Below are 11,963 nucleotides of genomic sequence, written 5' to 3'. Positions count from 1 at the left end.
CAGGATATACTGCAATTAAATGCATGAGGAAATATGGATGTCAACCAAGTGTCACTTTGGTTTGTGTGATAATACTCTCAACTCTGAGTCAGAGGTTTGTATGTTATGAGATAATTATGAGCTTATCAAAGATGCTCCTTCAATTGCTGTAGTGTTCCCCAGATCTTTCACTGTCATGTTGTAGCAAGGCTCCAAAAGCTTGTACTTCCAAATCAACCTGTTGGACTATAACCTAGTGTTGTGTGATTTCTAACATTGCCCACCCCAGTCCAAACCGACAGCTCCACATCATGTTTTGTCAGGAGTTTGATGGAAATGGTGTAAGATTCTGCAAACTGTCTCCTAAGGTACTATGCTTTCAAAAAGTAATTGAAACCACCAGGACTATGATGATCAAGTGAAAAAGTGGGATTGACGGCATTGTGGAGAGCCACCTTTGACTCAGTGGACTCAATGCTTTTCATTTTGTACAGGAAATGGTTCAATGCCTCTATGATAGTTTATTCCAATTTTACAAGTTGCCATATTCACCACCGTGGCTCACCAGATTAAAAAGCCAGGGGGCAGCCCATCAAGTTGGACACAGGCTGCAGACACCAGAGCCCCTCCAACAGGTATTTCGTGGCCAGATGTTATGAAACTTGAAAGGATTTAGAAAAGATTTACAAGCATGTTGCCAAGGTTGGAGGATTTAAGCTATAAGGAGAGGCTGAATAGGGGCTATTTTCCCTGGAATGTCGGAGGCTAAGAGGTGACTTTATAGAGATTTATAAAATCGTGAAGGGCATGGATAGCTTCAATTGTCAACATCTTTTCCCCAGGGTGGAGGAGTCCAGAACTAGAGTGTGTAGGTTTAAGATGAGAGGGGAAAAATTTAAAAAGGACTTAAGGTAATATGTTTTCACAGACAGGGTGGTGTGCGTGTGTGGAATGAGCTGCCAGAGGAAGTGGTGGAGGCTGGTACAGTTACAGCATTTAAAAGGCATCTGGATGGGTATATGAATAGGAAGGGTTTAGAGGAAGATAGGCCAAATATTGGTAAATGGGACTAGATTAATTTGGGATATCTGGTTGGCATGGATGAGATGGACTGAAGGGGGTGGGTGGGGTCTGTTTCCGTGCTGTACATTTCTGTGACTCTATGACTCTACAATTGACTGTATGAAAACCTGCTGAGCTGATTGCTTGTTGTGGGACTTTCCCTCCCATTCTAAGTCAATGGCTTTGGGGTGAGATGGCAGAAATAATTATCCACTTGAGGACCTCAGCTCACTCATGGGCAAGTTGGCAGTCTGACTCTCCCCTGCTCCCCCCTTCCCTCCCACCCTCAACTAGTAAACCTGTGGAGCTGGATTTGTCAATCCCACCTACCGCAGTTTCAAACACGTGGTGGGGAATGGTTTTCGGACAATCTTCCGGACAATCAGGCTCCGGAGAATGGCAGTGGTGGCGCTGCCTCTGATCCTGATTCGTGTTATCATCATGTGAATGGGAGTATCCAGGGAGAGCAAAGACTGGGAATAAAGGAAGGGAATGGGAGGGGGATCTCAGAGGAGAGGGCAGTGGGTTAAAAAGATATGGCAGGGCTCTCAGGGAGGAGTCTGCAGAGGAGGAGCTTGATAGAGGGGGATTTGATGGTTGAGGAAGTTGAGCTGGAGGGGTATTAGGAGTATCTGGGTTATATCTGAAGAGTCTGTAGGTAGTGATCTGGGGGAGTGGGAATATAGCAATATGAAACGTGATAGGGCAATCAGCACCAGGAGCCTGCACCTTTCAGAGTGATCACGGCTGATCTCTGACCTAACTCTCTCTACCTGCATTTGGTCCATATCCTTGAATGCAAATTTATCAATCTCCGATTTAAAATTAACTACTAATCAAGCATTTGTCACTAGTTGTGGAAGAGAGTTCCAAACATCTGCCATGCTTTGTATGTAGATATCCCTCCTAAAATCATTGTGGTCTGCTGCCAGTTTTTAGACTATGACTCCTTGTTGTGGAATCCCAGTGGAAATGGTTTATCTTTACCTAGCTGTCTTTTCATAAAACATAGGACAGTGCAGCACAGTACAGGCCCTTCGGCCCTCAATGTTGTGCTGGCCTTTTATTCTACTCTAAGATGAGACTAACCTACCTACTCTTCATTTTACTGTCATCCAAGAGTCACTAAATGTCGCTAAGGTCTCTGACTCAACTTCCACCGCTGGCAGTGCATTCCACACACCCACCATTCTCTGTGTAAAGAACCGACCTCTGACATCTCCCCTAAATCTTCCACTAATCACCTTAAAATTATGTCCCCTCATGATAGCCATTTCTACCCGAGGAAAAAATCTCTGGCTATCCACTCTAACTATGCCTCTCATCATCTTGTATATCTCTATCAAGTCACCTCTCATCCTTCTTCGCTTCAATGAGAAAAGCCCTAGCTCCCTCAACCTTTCTTCATAAGGCATGCCCTCCAATCCAGGCAGCATCCTGGTAAATCTCCTCTGCACACTCTCTAAAGCTTCCATATCCTTCCTATAATGAGGCAAACAGAACTGAACACAATGTTCCAAGTGTGGTCTAACCAGGGCTCTACAGAGCTGCAGCATAACCTCGTGGCTCTTAAACTCAATCCCCTGCTAATGAAAGCCAACACACCATACACCTTCTTAACAACCCTATCAACTTGGGTGGCAACTTTGAGGGATCTATGGAAGTGGACCCCAAGATCCCTCTGTTCCTCCACACTGCCAAGAATCCTGCTTTTAACTCTATAATCTGCATTCAAATTTGACCTTCCAAAATGAATCACTTCACACTATTCCAGGTTGAACTCCATCTGCCACATCTCAGCCCAGCTCCGCATCCTATCAACATTCCTGAAGAAGGGCCTGTCCCCGAAACGTCGAATCTCCTGTTCCCTGGATGCTGCCTGACCTGCTGTGCTGTTCCAGCAATAAAGTTTCAACTTTGATCTCCAGCATCTGCAGACCTCACTTTCTCCATCCTATCAATATCCCATTGCAACCTACAACTGCCCTCCACATTACCCACTAATCCACCGACCTTCAAGCCATCTGCAAAGGTATTAACCCACCCTTCCAATTCCTCATCCAAGTCATTTATAAAAATCACAAAGATTAGAGTTCCCAGAACCGATCCCTGCGGAACACCACTGGTCACTGAGCTCCGGACCCAATACTGTTAATATCTTGGAGACTGTGATCAGATCATATCTTAACCTTATAAATTCTGGAGAAAACAGCCTAACTTGTATTATCTCTCTTCAAAATTTAAACCCTGAAGTCCAGATATCATTCTTGTAAATCTACGGTGTACTGTCTTCAAGGCCAATATATACTCGCTAAGATGTAGTGCCCAGATCTGCTCACGGTATTCCAAGTGGAGTCCAAACAAGGCTTTGCACGACTGCAGCATAACTCCTGCATCCATGTGCTTCAGTTCTCTAGATTTAAAATTCTATTAGTTTTCTGGATTATTTTCTGCATCTGTTAGCACCATTTTAATGCACTTGAACCTGTAAGTCTCTTTGGACATCTGCTGTATTTAACTGCATACCGTCAAGAAAGTACCCTGATTTATCTTTTCTCAGTCCAAAATAGATAACCTCACACTTACTCACATCGAACTCCATTTGCCACAGTTTTGTCCACTCACCGTTGAAATTTCCATGCTAGCATCTAAAACATCTTTGTGCCATCGGTAAATTTGGATATATGACTTTCTATGCCATTATTCAAGTCTTTAATAAATAAATGGAATAATTGAAGCCTTAACATAGATCTTTGTGGGACACCACAGGACATATCCTGCCAATTTGAGTACTTATCCATTATTGCTACTTTTTGTTGTCTGTCTGTTGACCAATTTCCTAGCCATGTCAGTAGTTTGCCCTTAATTCCATGGGATTTTGCTTTAGTTAACAAACTCTTATGAGGAACTTTAGCAAATGCTTTCTGGAAGTCCATATCAACAACATCCATAGACATTCCCCTATCCACTACCTCAGTTAGCTCTTCAAACAGTTCAAAGGTTTGTCAGGCTGTCATGAATCGGTAACAATAACAAAACTTGCTGGAAAAAATCAGCTGGAAAAACTCTTCAGTTCTGAGGAAGCGTCACTAGACCTGAAACATTTTCTCTGCACAGATGCTGCCAGGCCTGCAGAGCTTTTTCATAATTTCTGCTTTTGTTTCTGATCTCCAGCATCAGCAGTTTCTTTGGTTTTTATTTTGAATCCATGTTGGTTCTCCTGATTAACTGTAATTCCTGGTTTTCCTCTTTCTCCCTTCCTAAAAAGCAAAAATGTAAATTTTTTTCCTTATAACCCTACGGAAGGATAACTCTTGTATCTAGGGAACACTGAAAGATTATAGTTATAGCATCTACAATCTACTTCTCTGCTTCCTTTCATACCCTTGGATGGAAACAGTCAGGCACTAGGGATCTTTCACTTTTTAATTCCATTGAATTCCTCATTATCCATGTTTAAGTAGATTAATTTTATTCATGGCTTTGATGGGGAAAGAATTTGAGAGGGTGGGACTTTAGCTGAAATGTAAACATGTTGAGTTTCATGAAAGGTTTCTCTCCATGACACTTAACAGGTTTTCTTGTGCTAACATTGCAAAATCCACCTCATTAATTATATACGTGCCCTGTGACACCCCAATCATCCGATACTAGCTTGATTCTCCCATTTACCACAAGGAGAGATGTTTGTCACAGCTGGATCTGTGCTGTTTTTAAAAGGTTGCTTCGCCTCTTAGTCAAGTGCAGATTGGATTACAACATTTGCCCCATGTATGGCAGATAAGGGAAAACTGGTTCCCACTTCATGGAAACGAACCCAGGGGACAAGGTGTTGCAGGGAATCAGGAAAAGAGGCCAAACACCAGACCATGCCTGTTTGGTCTGAGATTACCACCAGGTCAGCACAGACTGAACTGTCTAGAGTAATGCCCAGCACTATAGGAGGAAGGTCAATGACCTTTTCTATTCTGCTAAGATAAGTGCCACCATCTTTTCACTGCTATGTTACATTCACTCTATCTCTGCTTATGCGCCTGCCTCTCACCAAGTCTCGTGCTCTTCCACTCTCAGTAATGAATCTTCCTTCACCCACCAAATGTCTTTTGAAGAAGAGACTCTCAATGGCTCTGAGAGAGAAAAAAAATGTTTCTTCACTTCAATTTTCTATGCATCTCCCCTTATTTTAAAACTATGACCCCCTAGTTTTAGATTGTCCCACAAAAGGAAACATCCTTTCAACATCTACCCAGTTAAGTCCCCTCAGAGCTGAAAATGTGTTGCTGGAAAAGCGCAGCAGGTCAGGCAGCATCCAGGGAACAGGAGAATCGACGTTTCAGGCATAAGCCCTTCTTCAGGAATGAGGATAGTTTGTCCAGCAGGCTAAGATAAAAGGTAGGGAAGAGGGACTTGGGGGAGGGGCGTCGGAAATGCGATAGGTGGCTAGAGGTCAAGGTGAGGGTGATAGGTCAGACTGGGGTGGGGGCGGAGAGGTCAGGAAGAAGATTGCAGATTAGGAAGGCGGTGCTGAGTTCGATGGATTTGACTGAGACAAGGTGGGGGGGAGGGGAAATGAGGAAACTGGTGAAATCCGAGTTCATCCCTTGTGGTTGGAGGGTTCCTAGGCGGAAGATGAGGCGCTCTTCCTCCAACTGTCGTGTTGTTGTGGTCTGGCGATGGAGGAGTCCAAAGACCTGCATATCCTTGGTGGAGTGGGAGGGGGAGTTGAAGTGTTGAGCCAGAGGGTGGTTGGGTTGGTTGGTCCGGGTGTCCCAGAGGTGTTCTCTGAAATGCTCCACAAGTAGGCTTCCTCATTCCTGAAGAAGGGCTTATGCCCGAAACGTCGATTCTCCTGTTCCCTGGATGCTGCCTGACCTGCTGCGCTTTTCCAGCAACACATTTTCAGCTCTGATCTCCAGCATCTGCAGAACTCACTTTCTCCTCTAAGTCCCCTCAGGGCCTTATATGTTTCTATTAAGGTAGCTCTGGCTCCTCTAAACTCCAGAGGATACAGGTACTCACTGACCAACCAACAAGAATCAGATGCATAGTTGACATTCATACACTCCAAAGCACCTTCTAGATATAGATTTGCTTCACTCAGCCGTTAAGTCCTTCTTCTGCCTCCTCCAGTGAAAGTCCAAAGATTTCCACTAGCCATGTTGCAGCCACTTGTGAGGAACAGCAAAGGATTGGAATAGGTAATGGAAGACAGGGACTAAGGCAATCACTCTGATGATTGGTTGACTTTGGTATATGATTTGACATGATTTAATTTGTACATTTAGCTAGGAATATTTATTTTATGTTTGCCTTGTGGTCCATCTGTGATGGTCAGTGACCAAAGGATGTTGAAATGCTATTTTTTTATGGTCACCTGCCTCCATTCTGAGCCCATCTGATCCAGTCCAGCTAGTGAAGAACCATTCCTAGAATTTCTTTTTGTTGCTGTATAAGGCAGAATTGACTTGAAAAATAGTAATGACACCCTCCACCATGGGGAAACTAGTTAGCTCACTCTCCTTGGCAAAAGAGAATGGAAAATATTTAGATTTTTTAGAATTAGAATTTAGAATCAGGTTTATTGTCACTCTTGTTGATTTAACTCTCACTGAATAAAGAAACTCAGTAACTTCCAAGAGACAACAGTGATTGGTAAACTTCAAGTTGTCACAAATACCTCCAGCTCCAACCTCAATGGTGTCAGATGCATTCTTGCTCATTCCCACAATCACCTTCGTGGTTACAGGAAATATTCTTTTTGCCTAAGGTTGCAATTAAGGATGCTGTGGTGACAGATTTCAATAATAAGCACATTGTCCCCCATTGGGATTCATGTGGGTGAATTGCTCTCTGAGCATGCTGGGTGATGACTACTAAGAATGTGCTTCCTCCTCCTCTGTCTTGTTGCAACCTGTCCTACTCTGCGTGACCCCTCAGTTCATTCTGGAAGGCTCTATGCATCCCCTACAAGGATTCAGTGAGTCCCTCTCTCACTGCACACCCCAGGTCATCTCCTCTGACAGACTCGCTACCACAGCCAACCTCTACAGTTGTGTCTCCGCCCCCATGCCGATCTCCGTCACCACGCTTAACCCCGCCCCCATGCCGAACTCCGTCACCACGCTTAACCCCGCCCCCATGCCGAACTCCGTCACCAAGCTCAACCCCGCCCCCACGCCGATCTCCGTCACCACGCTTAACTCCACCCCCACGCCGATATCGGTCACCACGCCTAACCCCGTCCCCTTGCCGATCTCGGTCACCATCCCTAACCCCGCCCCCACGCCGATCTCCGTCACCACGCTTAACTCCGCCCCCACGCCGATCTCCGTCCCCGCCCACACGCCCAACCCTGCCCCCACTCCCAGCTCCAGCCCCACGCCAGGTCCTAGCTCCCAGTCCTGCCGTGTTTTCACCATCCCTCCAGACCTACCCCTCTCTGAGGATGAAAGATCAGTCCTCAGCAGAGGTCTCACCTTCATTCCCCTACGCTCTCGGATTAATGAGTTCAACATGCGGCGTGACATCGAACAATTCTTCCGCCGCCTTCGCCTCCGTGCCTACTTCTTTAACCAAGACTCCCACCCACCCTCTGACGACCCCTTCTCCCGCCTCCAACACACCCCATCCACCTGGACACCAGTGCTGGCCTCTTACCCGCCTTCGATCAGTCAAATCCCTCGAACTCAGCACCGCATTCCTAACCTGCATTCTTCTTCCTGACCTCTCCGCCCCCACCCCACTCCGGCCTATCACCCTCACCTTGACCTCCTTCCACCTATCACATTTCCAACGCCCCTCCCCGATGTCCCTCCTCCCTACCTTTTATCTTAGCCTGCTGGACACACTTTCCTCATTCCTGAAGAAGGGCTTATGCCCGAAACGTTGATTCTCCTGCTCCTTGGATGCTGCCTGACCTGCTGTGCTTTTCCAGCAACACATTTTCACCTCAGTTCATTCTGTAAACTATGACGCATTCCAATAGTAATGCTTACCACGTATCCATGCCTAGGGGCAACTGGTTTATTCAGAACTCTTGAAGTCAGCAAAGGTCTCTAGGTATCTGCGATATTTAATTTCATAGAAGATGCAACTTCTTGTAAAACTTGCAAATTTAAACAAACCACCAGAAAGTTGTACAATGAAACTATCAAGCAGAAGAAATCAGCTGGCAACTAACTAGGAATGCAGGATGGGATTGGTCTTACCTGCTTGGAATGTATTCAGCTGTGGGACACTAAAAGAGGACATTAATTGGTGCACTGAAGAGTTCTTATGATGCAGTGGTAATGTCCATTCCTCTGGACCAAGTGTTCAAGTCCCACCTGCTCCACAGGTTTGTGATAACATCACTGAACAGGTTGGTTAGGAAAAATAGATTAATAAAGAAGCTGGAACACTGAGGCACTGTGGTAGTGTCCCTATTCCTGGATAGGAAGGGCTGGGTTCAAATCCCACCTGTTCTAGATGCGTGTAATAACATCGCTGAACAACTTGAGTAGAAAAACAGTTTAAATAAAAAGCTGGAGCACTGCACTCCAAATGCATTGTTCATTCATTAAAGCCATAATCCATCTGCTCTGCATCATTCTTGCGGTCATTGACAGTGAACATATTCATACCCTCACAGATGTGGAAGCACAATTCACTCTAAGTAAGTGCATGTGTATGTGTCTGTGCATGCGTGTGTGTGCATATACATGTAGGTCTGCTTATGTGTTTTTATGCACATGAGTGTGCTTGTATTCTTTAGTGTGTGTGTGTGTATGCATGTATGTGCGTGGGTTTATGGAGATTTGTGTTTGTGGTGCCAATGTTTGTGCATCTGTGTGTGTGCATGCACGTTTCTGTGTGCTTTTACATGTGTGTGTATGTTTGTGTGTCTCACTGACACTATTTTGAAATTCTAAAGTCATTTCCATTACTTCATCAATATCACAATTTATCCCAAATTGCACATCTCAGACTCCTCACACTTGTTGTACAAATAAATTTTTATTAATAACATTAATGAATGGATCAAACAAGTTTTCAACTAATTGAGTAAAACAAAAGAATAAAATGTGATTAAGATTACGAAGTAGAACATTTTGTCCAGGCATTTGAATAATAAACAGACCAGTCAACAAATCTGTAGATGAATCGCATAATGCAATTTCCTCAGATTTGCTTGGTCATAGTGTATTATCCATTTCAACTATTCATTTAAACGTGACATATATTAGATTGCATGACCATTACACATCATGAATGAGTAATTCTTATGGAATTTTCAATGTGTAACTTGTGAAAGGGACACCTAGTGACAATATGAATTAGAAAGGAAATGATATTTTTGCATTGCAGGAAGTGTTAATGTAATTGAAAGGGATAGTGTGCTGCTCGGGAGTTAATTGTCAGAAGAAAAAGGAAGAATAGCAGAAAGCCAGCTTCAACCCACCAACTAGCAAGTTTTAATTAGGTGGGACAACAACTGCATAACCAACTTTCTCATATGTGTTTGCATATTAAATTCATTAATGAGGCTGGAAGCCTCAGAGCTTACCTGCTGCACAGGTTTAATTCTGGTGGCAACAACTTTGGGGAAAACTTATGGACTGACCTCTTTCAGACACTCTCAAGCTCTTCCACCTTTTGGATCCCAACTTTCCATTCAAATCCCTCTCTACCCTAATCATACATTCTTGCCCCATCCCAGATGATGGTTACACCCCTCCCCTTGACAGCGGAGCCCTTCAGTGATTGTCTACTCTTTCTGGAGCTCACTTTCCCCTTCACTCCCTCCCCTCCTCTAAACAGAGTCTCACCAATGGGATTGTATTCTTTCATGTCAGGCCTGAGACATAACTCATCCTGGCATTGAATCCCATCCACAGAAATGGAATCATTGTGGGAATAGCAATGGAACCCCTCCTTTAGAGCAATCTTTCCAAATGGAAGCTTTAGCTATTAATCAGGTTGACTCCTGGGCTGAGAACATGCCACTGACTAAAGACACAGATATGAAGTTCAGCGTTAGGAGGGAAAGATAAATTTCTAAGTTTCAGATTCCTTTTGAAACCTCCTACACCTGACATGTTTCAATGTTGAAATCAAGTTGTTGACAATTCTGAACAATTAGTTAGAAAATATAAAATAAAATCAACAAAATAAAGCTTAAAAATCACTATAAAGCAAAATTGAAGTAGAAAAAAGAAATGAATAATGAATAATAGTATAAATATTTTAAAAATAGATTAATCACTGTGGTAAAATTACTTTGTCACAGGCACTCAGTTCAGTGACAGTTAAAAGACCCATTTTTAGGGTGCAGTCAGGAGTGGTGGTCATTGGAATGTATCTAAAGGAGTACACAACCACTTGGCAAGTCAGGAGATGCCTGTACAATATTGCTGAATGAATTAGACATACATTTGATCAAATAGAATAGAGAATGTTAGAAAGACTTGGCAGATCCAATAGATTCAGGCTGACGTTCATTCTTTTGATCTGAGGACAGACAGGAAAGTAACAGTGTGCCCACAAACATCCTCAGGAGAGGCAGATTGTCAGTGACCATGAGGTAACTGCTCAGTTAAAGTGACGTCTATCTTTCTGCAGCAGAAGTGCGTTTGGCCCATAATCTATCGTCGAAGCTGTGAAACTATCGTGGGTCCTAAGCTGTCCTCCCCCCTCTAGCCTGTTCGGTCTGGATTCAAGTCTCATTCACCCTGGAGCTGCGCTTTTCATTCCTGATCAGGGTGATATTATAGAATGATATGTGTTGCCTGTGCAGCCATCTATATCTTCTCTGTTTGTGGATTCTGTAGGGTCTGTGGTCTTGTACGTGGGAGGGTATCTAGCTTATGGTCTAATGAGAAGTGTCTTGTAAAGTAAATATACTGCATTTTTCTTGCTTCTCTGCAAATGAGTATGAGTATAGTCTACAGTACTACAATGATTGTTGGGAGGATCTGGCTTTAGGTCTGTCTTCCAGAAGATCCTATTTTTCTCTGTCCCGTAGTCCTCATGACATCACTGCAGTGGGTGGTTCTTGTTGCACCCAGTGAAGTGTTAACCTTCTCAGACCTGGGTTTAACAATATTGACGTGGGTTTTTCATTTTATCTCTGGATAACACCCTTTCAGACAGTGGGTTTGTGAGTCCCAATATCCTTTAAGTGCTAATTCTTCTCAACTCTCTGCTTAGCCTTAAATTTATGACTCCTCTACGAATGGAAAAAATACCTTCCTATGCATCATATCCATGCCCCTTCTAATACTGTAAAGCTTCTACCTCTCAACATTGGCTCTTCCAAGGAAAGCAGGCCTCGTCATTTCAATCTTTTTTTCACACTGCAGATCATCCAGCCCATGGAGTATCCTGAGTTGTCCAAAGAAGTTTTATTAAGAAATGGTAGGATTTGGATATGTGTCAAGATTAGAGTGGTGCTGGAAAAGCACAGCTTGTCAGGCAGCATCCGAGAAGCAGGAAAATCGAAGTTTCAAGCATAAGCCCTTCAACAGGACTCTGGCTGTGGATATGTGCCTATCATTCAGATGGCCAGCTGGCAACCCTTCACAGTCCTGGTCACACAAGTATCTCTGTACCACCACTCTCCTATCTCCCCATCACACCCCCCAAACCCCTCACTACGCTGCGATCTTTTCAGTATTCCATCTCTCAACCGGTCTCACAGAAACCCCATCCAGCTGTACACTCACACTCATGGCCAACCAATCTCACAGCGTCTCCTTCCTTCCATGTCGATGTTCCATATTTTATTTTGCTCAGGATTGGTCAGTCTGGTTCATGGGCAGTAAGCATCATGGCATTTGTATCACAAAAAAGACACAAAAGGGTTGGCATGGTGGCTTACTGGTTAGCACTGCTGTCTCACAGTACCAAGGATCTGGATTCAATTCCAGCCTTGCGTAACTTTC

This window comes from Chiloscyllium plagiosum, unplaced genomic scaffold (assembly GCF_037043375.1).
Source record: "Chiloscyllium plagiosum isolate Xiang-an unplaced genomic scaffold, Cpla_swu_hap1 HiC_scaffold_36, whole genome shotgun sequence".
NCBI classification, from domain to species: domain Eukaryota; kingdom Metazoa; phylum Chordata; class Chondrichthyes; order Orectolobiformes; family Hemiscylliidae; genus Chiloscyllium; species Chiloscyllium plagiosum.
This window is presented reverse-complemented; position numbering follows the sequence as displayed.